At 39.3% G+C, this 17,876-nt stretch overlaps 1 long non-coding RNA gene across 1 annotated transcript in view; it reads right to left on the bottom strand.

Moving 5' to 3' along the window:
- LOC126198751 (uncharacterized) overlaps nt 1-17,876 on the bottom strand; it is a 105,276-nt gene that overhangs the window by 22,783 nt on the left and 64,617 nt on the right. Inside the window, exon 2 of the long non-coding RNA XR_007540098.1 lies at nt 2,404-2,458. This is a non-coding gene — a long non-coding RNA (uncharacterized LOC126198751). The remainder of the gene's footprint in view (nt 1-2,403; nt 2,459-17,876) is intronic.

Raw genomic sequence — 17,876 nt, forward strand, 5'->3', positions numbered from 1 at the left:
ACCCCTGTTTTACCATAGAAAATGCATAAGCCTGTAACTATTAACATACTTTGTTTCTTATACACCAATTGCAATTTGCATTTGTTAGCATATACTAGCATATACTGACTGTGTTAATTTATATTGTGACTCATTCCACATCCATGCAATTCTTTTGTATACCGGATCTACGGAACACAAATAAATAAATAAACTATGTAGTGGTTGGTTGTCCAAACTAAAATGGAAGGAACATATCTTCTTAAATGGAATTTAACAGCAATGTGGCATTGATGTACCCTTATATGCCCACCAACCTCTTGTCATTTCAATGGACATGAAGATGTGGGTCAGCACAAGATTTCCACCTGCCCGGAATCTGCAGATCGCTGTAAGTCATTGACATGATGGTCTACTGCAGAACACCAGAATAATCCTCCCCTCTGTGATCGAGCTTGTGAACTCACCTCTAACATGACCATTTCCAGTGTCCCTGATTGTGTGTCCCTGCACCAAACTCCTCAGTTTGTTTCGAAATGGCAGCAAGCACCATTGGGGCAAAATGTTATTTACTTCTGTCCAGTGGTATGAAACTGCAATGTTAAATAATTTCCCACCATGGAATATATCAAGTAGAGGGACAACAGGGCACTTTCTCCTCTCAAAGTTTGTTGAGGAAATTACTGTCTGATGTCTTTTACACTATGGTACTATGTACAAGCGATTTTCATTTATACAAGTGGCTATTTACATGCTTCGCAAAAGGGGATATTTATATTCGAGGAATGAAGGAATATAAATTAAGTCTTTAACATACTGCAAAAAATAGGATTGAGCCCTGTTTATGACATGAGTTTTCTTTCCAGTTGCAAAAAGGTAAGTCAAAATGACAACCACAGTTCAAACATGCACTCTTACAACTCATAAAAAGTTTGATAAAGAATGAACTGCATACTGACAGAATTTGAATACATGAATATTGAAAGTGGGATGCAGTGAGCAACTATGCACTTAGTTTTAAGTTGGTATTTAATTGTCCTTCCAGTGAATGATGCAGAGTCACGTACTGGGTAAAATAGGGAACACAATAGTTTGGTACCAAAGAATAAGGGTGGTACCAAAAATAAATAATTATATGTATAAAAATGTATGTGAGTATGATAGTGTGAGTGTGTGTATGAAAAAACTACAGTACGCCAAATATATAAAAAGGTTGAACTTAGGTCTTGTGCTACAAAATAAAAAGGGGTCAGACCAAACAATGTAAGTCCATGTGACTGAGAAGAGCACCAAGCAAGAGTTATTACAGTATATTTGCACTTTAACATTAGTTGTCACAACATTGTTTCACACTTATTCAATGGCAAAATTCTTATAGAGACATATTCATGCACATCAGAATACACAGGACTGATATCCTGTAGCAAAGGAGGTATAAGTCACAAACACTGAAGTACACTGCTTGCAGTCGATGATGACACTTGTATACACAAAATGAGTGAGTTAACACGAATAGATAGTAATGAAATGGTGTGCTCATTAGTTCTCCCGTAATGAGTGAAGGATTGCAGTAGTAGTGTAAAAATGAACGGTGCTTCCTATCCATAACATTTCCTGTAGACCAGTAGACACATCTTGGAAAACTTGTCAGAGATGTAGCGAAGTGTAGTTATGTAGGCTTATTGCGATTTTATGTTATGAAGTTTTCCTTCCTACTCATCTGTTACAATGGACACTCATGTCAGGTGCGGTGTATGAACACAAAACTTGTGTGTATCATGTGATAATGTTGTATGCAAATATTTTGTCAATGCAGGAAAATGAGATTGAAAAAAATGACAGTCTATGTAATGTTAAAGTAAGATGAGACCATGAATACAGATTGCTCACAGATAAACATTCAAAAGGGCAACGCCCGAGAGCAAAATGGATAAAAATGATCATGTAAAACCTAAAATATGGTAACTGACATAAAATCACAAGATATGGACATAATATTAACTTTATTGTATGTATAATTTCTGTACAGTGTTTATGTAAATTTTTGTGTAATATTAATGTAAAGAAATGTAAATGGTAGATGAAAATGTGTATGTATGGAGTAAGAAATATGAACACCCAGCATGTCAATATATTTTAAAATGTAAACACTCAGGTTATTGTCACTATGATGGACTGTAGGAACTATGACGCAATATGAAGCTGAATATGTTCTGCAGGACTGCATATGTCAACTAATGACTGTAAATGTGCTATGAACATTGTGTGAAGGTTTGAAACCCATAATTCTGTGTGTTCTTGTGAAAGAAACGTGTGCTAGTTCTGGGCTGTAATGAACATTTGTATCCTCGGTGAACTCGGATATTGACAAGACATTCTACCACCGAAAGGGTATGGAAACAAATAAAGGCATTTGAGACTTACCTTGAACCCATTCAAGTGTCTTCGGGATGCTGATAGTGTGAGCCTGGTTCAACCACTGAAACATTTGGATTACAACAGGAACAATTAGCTGGGTCGTCAATAATGGACCACCTCACCACAACATCAATGATTCCACTATGCACAAGTCTCATACTTTTTATTGATTCTGGGTAAACAAGTGAAACTGTAGCACTCATGGACAGCTCAACTTAACTGTAACGTTAACAAACTCAAGTGTGCAGGATGCATCATGTCAGATGCGCGTCGCTGGACAATGCCACAATAGCAGTGGCTACATTCCAATAATCAAACTACAGACTCTGAATTCAAATGCTCCAGTTGGCACAACCTTTAAAAAGTTTTTGTGGATAGTAGTAATAATTTGTAGAGTATTCATTAAACACAATTAGATATATATGTTATGTAATGACACATTCTGGGAGTAAACAAGGTGAACTTGGCCGCAAATAGAGGTCTCAGCACCCTGAAAGGTCAAGAGTTTAAAGTACAGAAAAGGTGCAAAAGGTGTAATGTACCACCACTGTACACTTATGTCCAGTGATATGGATCATGCCAGTATGCAGTGGGGAGGGGAGGGGACGGGGGACAGTTGTATCAGTTGATGTTGTAGGGAAGTATCATTGTCTCAGTAAGATAGTTAAAGGTTAAACTATCAGGTTTTTTATGTGTCTCATTTTTCTTTTTTTTCTGCGGTTTTTTCAGCTGGTGTGATACAGTCACATGGATTATACTGTATCAGCATTGTTTTAAGTAAAAGTTATGATATGCATAGGTCACAAGTTTTCATTCTACTATTGAGCTATGTCCTAATTTCCTTCTCCCAGTGCAACCAGGACATGTATTTGTAGACGGAGATTTTCATCGATGAAGTGAACATGGAGAGAGAATAGCTGCTGCAACCATGCCGGTGTTGTTGTACATGGCTGGGGAGACAAGGTGCAGATAAATATGCATTAACTTAATTACTTCAGATCTGGACAATCCAGATTATCTCTCTCCCCAACCACTATGTTGTCAGGCAGCCAGGCAGTAGTAGCTGACCGCGATAGATGCAGCAACAGATAAGTAAACCGCTTTTGTGACATTCACGAGTCCCTGACCAGGAGCGAGTTTCATTATATCATTGGTGCGCTTTAATAGTTTAGTTTCTTGAGTTTCTGTGTGTAAATTTAAAATCTAATAGCCACAGTTATCGGGTTTTCGTTTGCATCAGAAAGTAAACCGCTTTTGTGATATATTACAAATTCCTTATCAGGGGCAAATTATTTAGTTTCACCTGAGTGCTTTGGTAGTTAGGTTCTTGAATATCTGCGTATTACTAGACACAGTTCGTGCGTTTTCGTCAGGGTCGACATTACAGTTGCGCAGCACATGCCGATAGTCCGTTTATCTGCATAGTTTAGTTTTCCACGGTCTTTGGTGTGGACAGGGACTGCAATTGTTGTGTATGGATGCGAGCTGAGTTGGTGACACTTCGCTCTCAGCTTCAGGCTGTGATGGCTTTGGTTACACAGCTTGAGGCTGCAGTTGATGGGCACCACTGTTGTGGGCTAGCCGTGGGGATCCAATGGGCGTCCAGCGTGTCGGGAGTCCTCCGAATGGTCCTCACCGGTGGCCAACCCAGTTACTGCTCACACTGAGGCTGACCCCTCACCTTTGGTCGAGTGGGAGGCTGCCCCGGGGCAAAGCAGGTGGCGAAACACTTCCCAGGCGGCCACACATGACACACGAAAGGCCTCCCCGGTTTGTCTGACAAATAGGTTCCAGGTGCTGTCTGTGGCTGACACTGTCACTGAGCCGGATGCTGTCGCCTGTCCTGTTTCAGTGGAAACCACTCAGCCTGCAAGATCCAGGCAATCACAGAGGGTGGGACTATTGCTAGTTGGGAGCTCCAAAGTTAGGAGTGTTATGGGGCCCCTTAGGGACTTGGCTGACAAGGAGGGTAAGAAAACCAATGTGCACTCCATGTGCATACCAGGTGGAGTCATTCCAGATGTGGAAAGGGTCCTCCTGGATGCCATGAAGAGCACAGGGTGCACCCAATTGCAGGTGGTTGCTCACATCGGTACCAATGACGTGTGTCGCTTTGGATCAGAAGAGATTCTCTATGGTATCAAGCGGGTAACAGAAGTGGTACAGGCTGCCAGTTTTGCTTGCAAGGTGAAAGCAGAGCTGACCATTTGCAGCATAGTCAACAGGACCGATTGCGGACCTCTGGTACAGAGCCGAGTCTGAATCAGAGGCTCAGACGGTTGTGCGACTGTGTAAGTTGCAGATTCCTCGACTTGCGCCAAAGTGTGGTTGGGTTTCGGGTTCCGTTGAATAGGTCAGGTGTCCACTATACGCAGTAGGCAGCTACATGGGTAGCAGGGGCTGTGTGGCATGGACTGGGCGGTTTTTAGGTTAGAGGGTCTCGGGAAAACACAAGATGAGCTTCAGTCACAAAGTGTGCAGGTTGAACACACAAAGAACATAGATACAGGAACCATTGGTATAACAGTTGTAAATTGTCGTAGCTGTGTTGGGAAAGTACCAGAGCTCCAAGGACTAATAGAAAGCACTGATGCTCAAATCTTTATAGGCACTGAAAGCTGGCTAAAGCCAGATATAAGCTCAGCCGAAATTTTTGTGAAGAACGTAATGGTGTTCCGAAAAGATAGGCTAAACACGGTTGGCGGTGGCGTGTTTGTTGTTGTTAGATGTAGTTTCACTTGTCACGAAATTGAAGTAGATACTTCCTGTGAGTTAGTATGGGCAGAGGTCATTGTTGGCAACCAGAATAAAATAATACCTGGAGCCTTTTACCGACCTCCCAGTTCAGATGATACAGTTGCTGAAAGGTTCAAAGAAAGCTTGAGTTTGATTTCAAACACGTACCCGACTCATACGATAACAGTTGGTGGTGACTTTGATTTAGCCTCAATATGTTGGCGAAAATACATGTTTAATTCTGGAGGTACGCATAAAATATCATCCAAAATTGTGCTAAACGCATTCTCTGACAATTATTTCGAGCAGTTAGTTCATGAGCCCAAGCAAATAGTACATGGATGTGAAAACACACTTGACCTCTTAGCAACAAATAATCCTGAGTTAGTAACCGGCATCAAAACCGATATAGGGATTAGTGAACACAGGGTTGTCGTAGCAAGACTGAATATTGTAATCCCCAAATCCTCGAAAAATATACCTATTCAAAAAAGCAGATAAAAATTCACTTGATGCCTTCCTGAGAGGCAATCTCCACTCATTGCAAATTAATAATATAATTGCAGACCAGATGTGGCTTAGATTCAAAGAAACAGTATCGGCAGCAATTGAGAGGTTTATACCAAATAAACTAACAAACGACGGAGCTGGTCCTCCTTGGTACACAAAAGGGATAGAACACTGTTGCAGAAACAACGAAACAAACATGACAAATTTAAACAGACGCAAAATCCCCAAGATTGGCGATCCTTTACAGAAGCTCGAAACTCAGCGCAGAGTTCAGTGCGAGACGCCTATAACAGTTTCCACAATGAAACTTTGTCTCGAATCCTGGCAGAAAATCCAAAAGAAATTCTCGTCGTATGTGAAGTATGTTAGCGGCAAGAAACAATCAATGCCTTCTCTGCGCGATAACAATGGAGATACTATCGAAGACAAGGCTGCCAAAGCAGATTTACTAAACACAGCCTTCCTAAGTGCCCTCACAAAAGAATATGAAGTAAATATTCCAGAATTCGAATCGAGAACAGCTTCCAATATGAGTAACGTAGAAGTAAATATCCTCGGAGTAGTGAAGCAACTCAAATCACTTAATAAAAGCGAGTCTTCTGGTCCAGACTGTATACCAATTAGGTTCCTTTCGAAGTATACTGACGCATTAGCTCCATACTTAACAATCTTATACAACCTTTCGCTCAACGAAAGATCCGCACCCAAAGACTGCAAAGTTGCACAGGTCACATCAATATTCAAGAAAGGTAGTAGGTGTAATCCACTAAATTACAGGCTCATATCGTTAATGTCGATATGCAGCAGGATTTTAGTACATACATTGTGTTCGAACATTATGAATTACCTCAAAGGAAATGGTCTATTGGCACACAGTCAACATGGGTTTAGAAAACATCGTTCCTGTGAAACGCAACTAGCTCTTTATCCACATGAAGTGTTGAGTGCTATTGACAAGGGATTTCAGATCGATTCCGTATTTCTGGATTTCTGGAAGGCTTTTGACACTGTACCACGCAAGCGGCTCATTGTAAAATTGCTTGCTTATAGAATATTGTCTTAGTTATGTGACTGAATTTGCGATTTCCTGTCAGAGATGTCACAGTTCGTAGTAATTGACGGAAAGTCATCGAGTAAAACAGAAGTGATTTCAGGCGTTCCCCAAGGTAGTGTTATAGGCCCTTTGCTGTTCCTTATCTATATAAACGATTTGGGAGACAATCTGAGCAGCCGTCTTCGGCTGTTTGCAGATGCCGCTGTCGTTTATCGACTAATAAAGTCATCAGAAGATCAAAACAAACTGCAAAACGATTTAGAAAAAATATCTAGTGGTGCGAAAAGTGGCAGTTGACCCTAAATAACGAAAAGTGTGAGGTCATCCACATGAGTACTAAAAGAAACTCGTTAAATTTCGGTTACACGATAAATCAGTCTAATCTAAAAGCCATAAATTCAACTAAATACCTTGGTATTACAATTATGAACAACTTAAATTGGAAAGAACACATAGAAAATGTTGTGGGGAAGGCTAATCAAAGGCTGCGTTTCATTGGCAGGACACAGAAAATGTAACAGACCTACTAAGGAGACTGCCTACACTACGCTTGTCCATCCTCTTTTAGAATACTGCTGCACAGTGTGGGATCCTTACCAGATAGGACTGACGGAGTACATCGAGAAAGTTCAAAGAAAGGAAGCATGTTTTGTATTATCGTGAAATATGGGAGAGAGTGTCACAGAAATAATACAGGATTTGGGCTGGAAATCATTAAAAGAAAGGCGTTTTTCGTTTCAACGGAATCTTCTAACGAAATTCCAGTCACCAACTTTCTCCTCTGAATGCGAAAATATTTTGTTGACACCGACTTACACAGGGCAGAACAATCACCATGATAAAATTAGGAAAATCAGAGCTTGTACGGAAAGATATAGGAGTTCATTCTTTCTGCGTGCTATTCAAGATTGGTATAATAGAGAATTGTGAAGGTGGTTCAATGAACCCACTGCCAGGCACTTAAATGTGATTTGCAGAGAATCCATGTAGATGTAGATATGCAGAATTGACCACATTGCTCACAGATTCAGACCCAAGTAGGGTACAAATATAGGGTGACCACTTGCCTTTAACTGCGCACACCCTACGACAACCTGCAGATACCTTACTACATCACACAGAAAGTATCCATTTCTTCTGGTGTAAGCTGTTAAATCACCCACCTTCAGACAACCAACCAAAATTTCCTAACAAAATGCCCAGGTTCGAAACAGCAAAAACATGTCGCCTTAGCAACAGTGTGAGACTGAGACTGTTCTGGTCTACCTTGTCAAACACTACTCAATCCACCCTCACAATGGCCTAACTTTAATTCTCCCCATTTTTTTTCACTATAATGGACAGTCTCAATAGAAACAAGTAGTTTATCTATATCAAATAAACATACTGGTTTCTTCCAAAACAAGGCCATAGATCGGTCTTCCACCCACACACCTTCCTTTCCGTAATTTCAACACATGAGCCAAAATAGCAAGATGCACATTGTTAACATAATCAGCCAATGGCTCATTCCTGCCCTGTACCCAATACATATATTTGTCAATTAATTCTTTCCTCTTCCAAGTACCAGTGCATTTACAAACAATGGTCTTTTGAAAATTCCACTGCATTTTCACATTTTACAGTGCCTCTGCAACTATTCTAGTCAGACAGCCTATTGCCAAAGGATTAACAAGTTTGAGTACAACATCATGATCTAATTGCTATACATTAGCTTGTTCATACAACTTGACTAAGAACCACATAACTGAATTACTTGATCAGTACTGTCCACAGGTAAATTCTTCGCCTCCTGGAGAATGGCAACTAGAGGGTTTGATGATTGTTCAGTCTCTGATCATACATTTCCTCATTGATACCTAAGTCCCTATTGGGTCGATCATCCCATCAGTTCAAATATAACATCTGTTGTTGCAGGGCCTAAACTTCCTACTGCAGGTTTAAAAATCTCCTGTAACACTAACGGATCATTATTGATATCATGGATCAGTTAGCTAATTGGACCAAAAGGGTCAGTACTCAGCAAATTTGCCTTTGAGACAGGGAGGCAACTTCAAAAGTGGACACATCATCTTCAAAATCTGCCAGCAGAGCCTTACAATACGAAATGTTTTCACTTACCTCTCCTACTGACTCAGCTGAAATATTTACAGAAAGGTCAAGGCAAATCCTAGGCACTGGCAGACTTACGCAATGCTGTCCCCCTCTGGCTGTTTGTGTGTGTGAAGTTCATACTGTAAACACAATTTCCTGAGGCTGGTTACACCAATCACATTTCTCGCTCCCTTAGTGTCAATTGCTGAAACACAAAAGTAAATAATGGCAACTGCCTGTAATATACCTAACAACACTGGTACACTAACACTAGGTTACACTGAAACTGGTACGCGTTCTCACCCCCGATTATACCACAAAACCACACGCTGAAATGATAAGACAGTAGGACACTGGCTGCTGAAGTAGAGGGGCTAAGGCTGCATTGACACACTGTGTCTGGCTGGGCTGGGATGATATGTACTGGACCGGCCCATACCCAGCCACTGCCCTGGTGTTCACACTGTGCATCAGGCCTGGAGGATGGAAAGGGGAAAATCCACATCGCAGTGTTCACATTGTAAAAGGTCTTCACAGTCTGTAAGATTTTGCTGCATTGTTTTATGCACTTGTATTTTCCTTATAAGCTTTACTTTCCTTGTGAAAATAGAAAATGCCTACTTCTTATTCTGCCTGATTTTTTTTCTTAGTTCCATAACATTTCTCAGTCGATCCTGGAAAAGGTACGGGGTTAAAAAATCTGATTTTGTACACATTTACCATTTACTTTTATATACCTCATAACAGTCATTGTGAAGTGATGGCATTTGTCAACCATGTGCACTTGATTTACAAATCTTGTAGTGAAAAAGTTTGATAGCAAGTAACTTACCTTTAGACATGTTGTAGACTATACATAACTGGGAGTGAAATATAGCCAGAAGTATGAAAGTTTTTGAAATGATTGTGACACTGATACCTGTCTCCATTCACAAATATATACGAGGTATTGAAGGGTGTCAATGCCACGATCACATGCCTATGGAGTTCATGCAGATTTAACTTGGTGATCGTTTCAGGCCTACAGTTGGTTGCTTGCGTTATTTTAATAATCCATGCCTAAAAAAACCAAATACAAATATTTCCCTCAGACATCCAATTATACTGGACAGTCTACTACTATGGTTTCGCAGTGGTACCGTATATCATGAAAGTCAAACAATTATTTGTTGTCCACATCCTACAATTAATAAGGTAGAAGAGAAGAATAAATTAATAAGGTAGAAGAGAAGAATAAATTAATTTAAGAATGAGACTTTGCTGTGGATGGACTGTAATAAAAGCTTGCAACGTTCTACTTAATTCCTATTTAGCTGGAAATGAAAAATGGCAAATGCTGAAAAATATAGTTACATTTACAGATTTTAATCTAAGTTTGACTAACACCCAAAATGTTCACTTTTGACATTTTCATTTTTGTAGTTTTGGGGAAGTGTAATACAGTACCACTGGCGTAATTAATTACATGCTTTATATTGACCCTGTCTCCACTTTCAAATAACTGTGCATAGCTCTTACAAATAGTACTTATTTTAGGAAATTAATGTAATGAAATCATGGCTAAATGGAACTGTGTTTCAATGGACATTTTTCTGGATCATTCGATGAAAAAGTTGTTAAGTTCTCTTTGTGTCTGAGGTGCTTCCATTTTGGTTTTTCTACTTTAACTGAAAGAAAAATGCACAGATTCAGCGCAGTCCAACGTACTTCAGGACAGGTAAATGAATTACTGCTGACTGATGTGTTGGATCCTCATGCAGTTCAAACCACTTTAAAGAATGAGATCTGTGTGTCACTGTCTGTTCCCATTTCCATGTAGTTCTTTCCCCACCTAGTGGGCTAGTCCCCATCGGCAAGAGATTCTCACTCTTTCACAGCTGAAGGTCAAATATAACACAGATGCAGCCAGAAGTGTTTCACCACTATCCAATTAGAGCCATCTTATATAACATTGATTTCATTGTTCTGTTGGTTTTGTTTTCACATTATCATGACTCATAGAATTTTAAAGCACATAAGAAATGAATAGTTATGGACTCACCCCATGAAAATTGACTGATGTTTAGCAGAGCTTTCCTCTTACATGAAGAACTAAAACACTTTCTTGAAAAACTTTTATTCCTATTCTCCATACCAACAGTCCTCAGAAGGTCCAATGGTGTCATCCACAGCCGATATGTAGCACCACTGCATGCAGATGTAGAGGGGCACGTGGTCAGTACACCGCTCTCCTGGCCATTGTCAGTTTTCATTACTGGAGCCACTGCTTCTCAATCAAGTAGTTCCTCAACTGGCCTCACAGCAGACACAGACAGTCACCCGTCCAGGTGTCAGCCAAGCCCAGTAGCAGTGAACACCACAGTTTTATATTGTATTTATTGGTCTTGTTGTCTACAAAAGTGTCTTTTTCATAAGACATTGGACAAGTTTATTTATGAGTACACTATTGAGAGATATTTCTAGGCATACTCATTTACACTTACAATAAAACAATGTATGCATTAAGTATTTATATAACACACTTCATAAATTTAAATATTCTCTAATAGAGCAAAAGCAGTGATGCTGTAAATATGACTTTAGAGATTTCCCGAAGGTTTTTACCTCAGTAATAGCTTTTATGTTTTCAGAAAGCTTGTTATAATGTTTAACTTCTATGCGGAAAGTAGCGTTTTGGCACAGAGATGTGTTGATTTAGGTTATAAGTAAATTTTTGTTTTTTCTGCCAAAATGATCATGTATACCACAGTTTTCTTACAGTCTGCAGTTCTTACCTATTACATTTATTTTTATTAATATAATATATACACATGGTAATTAAATAATACCAGACAGTTTAAACAGAGGTTTGCAAGAGTCTATAGGTTTGCAAATATGGTTCTAATGGCCCTTTTTTGTAGTTTGAAAGTGCTATTAGCTGTTTTGAATGTTCGCCAGAAAGTAACTCCATATTTAAGGTGAGAATGGAAGTAGGCGTAGTATGAATTCATTACTGTTTCCTCCCTACAGCACGATTTTAGTCGGCGAAGAAAGTAACATGTCTTACTCAGTTCTGCATTAAGGTATTCAGTATGCTTATCCCATTTAACATTGTTCTGCAGCCAAAGTTTTAGGAATTTGGTTTCAGTTCTGTTACTAACTAGTTCATCACTGACCGAGAGCAATGGGACAAACATGTCCTTGTTTGGAGCATTGTGGAATTTTAGTGCAATGCTTTTTTTTAACTATTTAGTACAAGTTGATTACTCTGTGCCCAGCAGTGAAGTTCTTTTGTGACAGTGTTTACTGATTGCTGTAATTGTTCTTTACTGTCTCCTTTTAGTAGAATTGCGGTGTCATCTGCAATTATGATTGTTTTAGATGCATCCCCATTTAAGTTGAGATAAACCATTTAAGTTGAGATATGCAGAAGGGATCCCATTACTGATCCTTGGAGTACACCGTATTTAATTTGTTTAAGTCTAATAAGTGTTCAGATACAGTTTTTAGGTGGGTATTTGTGTGTTTCATGCACACTGCCTGCTTATGATTGTTCAGGAAGGAACTGATCCAGTTCTTGGACAGACCTCAAATACCGTACTTATCAAGCTTCGACAGCAAATCTTATGGTCCACCATGTCAAAAGCTTTTGAGGTCAACAAATACTCCTATTGATTCCTTAATATGGAATTGATGCACTCATAAACAGCAGTTGTCTCTGACCTCTTATTTATGAATCCCTGTTGTTCGTTGCATAGGATATTGTATTTATTTACAAATTTCATACATTTGTTATACATAATTTTTTCTAATACTTTTGAAATGCAGGAGGAAATTGTATGAGTCTGAGTTATTCACGTTATCTTTCTTGCCTTTTTTATGTACTGGAATGATTTTAGATGTTTACAATACATCAGGGAACGTATCTGCGTGAAGTGAGCAGTTGCATAAGTGTGTAAGTATTTCAATTAGCTTTGACGCACTCTTCTTCGACATTGTTGCAGCGACACTATCAACGCCAGCAGAGCTATAATTTTCAGTCCTTTTCTTGCATTACCTACTTCATCTTGTGAGACAGAACTGACTTACACTGATCCTCTACAATCCCTTATTTTGTACTTGACTGGCTTGGATGCCCTTATGTAAGTCTGATTGTATCATATTATCAGCAACATGGTGAAAAAATATTTAAAAGTGTTTCTACTCATAAGGGGTTTGTCACTTTTTAATTTTTTGTGGTAGTTTTATATTTGGTCTGTGTTCACCAGATTCTTTTTTTGCAACACTACACATAGCCTTTGATTTATTATCTGAATTATAAATGTATTTGCCATTATGCATTATTTTTGCTGCTCTTATTACTTTTCATAGTATTTTGGAGTATTTTTATAGTATATGTGTATTTCATGTGAATAGTTTTTTGATTTACACATTTCATGGAGTAGTCTTTTTTTCTGGCATGAAACCCTTATTCAAATATTTTTTATTCCAGTCTTTGATCACAATATAAAGCCCATCGATGATGACCGGTTTCAGTCTGTAATGACCATCTTCAGATCTGTCCCACACTATGTCCTAATGTGATAAAGCTGTAATGGCATTGTCAGAACATTTTACACCATAATTTAGTTTGACGTGACAATGCTTTGCTGAGAGTATTTATATGTTTTGACGATGCCATTATGGCTTTATCACATTAGAACAGATTTGAAGATGGTCATTACTGGCTGAAATGGGTCATCATCAAATGACTTAATATTGTGATCAAAGACTGGGATAAAAAACATTTGACAGTACTTGGATCTACGTTTCTATTCACAACTATGTCGCAGCTTGTGAAACCCTTATTCCCCTTGTGATCCAGCTGTTTTTTTAGAATCCCCCTTTTTATTACAGTTTTCAGTGGGAAGGCAGTTTGAAAGTAATGGGTTAGCGTATCAATGAAAATGGTGAATTTTTCATTGATATCATTAGTTTGGTGTACCTGTGACCATTTTTCTTTCTGTAATAAGCTGTTGAAGTAGTTTACATTTTACTGATTATACCTTCTACTAGTGGTTCTTAAAGACATGTTAATAATACTGCCTTTCATTTTTAAGCTTAATATTTGAGCAAGATCGTCACTAAATCCTGCATTGAAAATTGTTAGAGAAGTGTTGGGTGGGTAAACTTTTCTTGACAAAAAATTGATCTAAAGCTGTTTTACAAGTTTCTGTTACTCAGGTATCAGCTTATGCTTCAGCCATTAAAGGACCTCTCTGTTTCTACTATTTGTGAGGAAATCAATATTGAAGTCACCACAGTTTATCAACTCGCAATCCGTTTTATTTACTTTATTTAGCAATGACTCCATTTTGTTTAAGAAAAGTTCAAAATTTCCAGATGGTGATCTGTAAACTGTAGCTGTAACCAGACTGAACTGAATAATTTTTATAGCTGCAATTTCATAATCCTTTTCGACATTTGTTCTAGTTAAGTCAGGTAGAAAAGTAAAATCTATACTTTCCTTTATGTAAATTGCCACCCCACCCTGTTTGCTGTTTTTACTGCAGTAGTAGGAATACAAAATGAATTTATTTATTCTCTTATTCTGAATTAATTCTGAATTAAACCAGTATTCACATACGCATAACACTGAGTTAGCTTTTAGTTCATCAGTTAACAGTGCATTAATGTCATTGATCTTATTATTCAGGGATTGCACATTATTGTGATAAATTTTCAGATCAGATGTATTCATGACTGGGTAGTTGGGAACAGTGGCAGCTGCTGTGTAAGAGCACAAGAGCAAGTGAACACCCTAACTTTCAACACCTTGAGGATTTATTGGTTATTTTTCTTTGAATGCCGTTAAACGTAATATAGATGCTGCTATCTGAAAAATACAGCACTTAAATCTGCCGTGCTACTGTGGAACTTAGCTTCATTTGTCACGAGCACACATTCCTTTGTCATGGGCACACCTTCAGGAGCTTTTGTGCATGCACAACTCACATGACATAATTGCCTTATGGGCCAAATACACAGGGATTTAGTAAACAACATGCACGGTTCACAATGTGCACAGCTATACTCCGTACGTTGAGAGAAGAGTTCTGACAGCTGGCAGTGCAGTTGCCAGTATTTCACATGGACGGGCAGCAAGCCAGTGGTGGGGGGAGCGGGGTGACAGACCTTCCCGTCCCACCCTTCGACCTGCGGCAACACTCAGCTCCTTCAGAACCTAACAGTGCCATGTCACTCCAGCGTTCCTGTAGGGGCAGCATTCTGCTGACTGATGTGTTCCTTGGTGGAATATTTTTTCGCATGCACTTCCAGTGTTAGTCACCTTACACACACACACACACATAAATATTTTCTTTAATGATGTTGCAGCCATTTGACTGCAACAATTTTTATTTTATTGTTATACGGTTCAGATTTCGCTGTTTTCATGCAAGTCTGATGTCTTTTGACATATACAGGGTGTTACAAAAAGGAACGGCCAAACTTTCAGGAAACATTCCTCACACACAAATAAAGAAAAGATGTTATGTGGACATGTGTCTAGAAACGCTTAATTTCCATGTTAGAGTTCATTTTAGTTTCGTCAGTATGTACTGTACTTACTCGATTCACCGCCAGTTGGCCCAATTGAAAGAAGGTAATGTTGACTTCGGTGCTTGTGTTGACATGTGACTCATTGCTCTACAGTACTAGCATCAAGCACATCAGTACGTAGCATCAACAGGTTAGTGTTCATCACGAACGTGGTTTTGCAGTCAGTGAAATGTTTACAAATGTGGAGTTGGCAGATGCCCATTTGATGTATGGATTAGCACGGGGCAATAGCCGTGGTGCGGTACGTTTGTATCAAGACAGATTTCCAGAACGAAGGTGTCCCGACAGGAAGACATTTGAAGCAATTGATCGGCGTCTTAGGGAGCACGGAACATTCCAACCTATGACTCGCGACTGGGGAAGACCTAGAACGATGAGGACACCTGCAATGGACGAGGCAATTCTTCATGCAGTTGACGATAACCCTAATGTCAGCGTCAGAGAAGTTGCTGCTGTACAAGGTAACATTGACCATTTCACTGTATGGAAAGTGCTACGGGAGAACCTGTTGTTTCCGTACCATGTACAGCGTGTGCAGGCACTATCAGCAGCTGATTGGCCTCCACGGGTACACTTCTGCAAATGGTTCATCCAACAATGTGTCAATCCTCATTTCAGTGCAAATGTTCTCTTTACGGATGAGGCTTCATTCCAACATGATCAAATCGTAAATGTTCACAATCAACATGTGTGGGCTGACGAGAATCCGCACACAATTGTGCAATCATGTCATCAACACAGATTTTCTGTGAACATTTGGGCAGGCAATGTTGGTGATGTCTTGATTGGGCCCCATGTTCTTCCACCTACACTCAACGGAGCATGTTATCATGATTTCAGACAGGATACTCTACCTGTGCTGCTAGAACATGTGCCTTTACAAGTACGACACAACATGTGTTTCATGCACGATGGAGCTCCTGCACATTTCAGTCAAAGTGTTCGTATGCTTCTCAACAACAGATTCGGTGACCGATGGATTGGTAGAGGCGGACCAATTCCATGGCCTCCACGCTCTCCTGACCTCAACCCTCTTGACTTTCATTTATGGGGGCATTTGAAAGCTCTTGTCTACGCAACCCTGGTACCAAATGTAGAGACTCTTCATGCTCGTATTGTGGATGGCTGTGATACAATACGCCATTCTCCAGGGCTGCATCAGCGCATCAGAGATTCCATGCGATGGAGGGTGGATGCATGTATCCTCGCTAACAGAGGACATTTTGAACATTTCCTGTAACAAAGTGTTTGAAGTCACGCTGGTACGTTCTGTTGCTGTGTTTCCATTCCATGATTAAAGTGATTTGAAGAGAAGTAATAAAATGAGCTCTAACATGGAAAGTAAGCGTTTCCGGACACATGTCCACATAACATATTTTCTTTCTTTGTGTGTGAGGAATGTTTCCTGAAAGTTTGGCCATACCTTTTTTGTAACACCCTGTAAATAGGTTACTGTTCTTGAAAATGGCCAATGGCCAAACTCTGCATCATATAACAATAAAATAAAAATTATTACTGTCAAACAGCAGTAACATCATTTTAAAAAATTACCATAACTATGGTTCCAGCCAAAATAAAAATTACACACGTTTTCAACGTTAACAAGGTAAAGCAAATTGTACAAATGTTATGTTAAAATGTCAAATAAGCATGTTACCTCTATTTTTCTTGTGGAAGAATGGAAACTCCAAGATCATCATCATCTGATTGGTCATCTCTCATCACAACCACAGTCTTTGGTATCTTTGCTGCTGCTGTACTCACTCTCTGATAAATAAATTGCAATATTATGAATGGATTCTTCTCTTGCACCATCTTTTATGTTTGACCTTGTAATCTCTTCCCACACTTGTTTCACGACATTCTTCCAATTTTCTGGTGTTATTGGTGTGACAGCCTCATTTACTAACCTCTCTGTGTCTCGCAACGTAAAGGTTTTGTTTTGCTCCACAACATCTGCTTTTATTTGAGCCCTGGTGAACTCAGTTGCATTGTAATGGCAGTGGTATGGTGGAAGACGTATAACTTTGTGGCCATGGTTCCCTGCTAAAGTATCAATCACATAATGCTTCTTCTGTGGCTTGTACCATTTCACTAATTCCAGAAGTTCTGTTTTCCACAAGTTCTGTTCAAAAATTATCTTTCAACCAGCTGACTATTTTTTCTCTCCTTGCAGCAGCCGTTGGTGCCCTATTTAATTGCACAGATTGGTACAACACATTGTCCATTACAAAAACACTACCAGAACTGACATTTGGTAGCAAACGAGTAACAAACCAGACTTTGAATGTATCTGCATTCATCTTGTCATGGCAGTTGACAGTTGTTTTTGACTGAAAGATCATCATAGCACTGGGCACAAAACAATTCATAGAGCCAGCTTGAACTATACCAACTTACCAGTTGGCACACTCATTGTTCTATGGCATGTGTCGTCTGTCCATCAAATGTACATGTATGACACATGTTGACCCATGTTTCGTCAATTGATATTACATTTTCCAGA

Source organism: Schistocerca nitens, chromosome 8 (assembly GCF_023898315.1).
Source record: "Schistocerca nitens isolate TAMUIC-IGC-003100 chromosome 8, iqSchNite1.1, whole genome shotgun sequence".
In the NCBI taxonomy this organism is placed as follows: Eukaryota; Metazoa; Arthropoda; class Insecta; order Orthoptera; family Acrididae; genus Schistocerca; species Schistocerca nitens.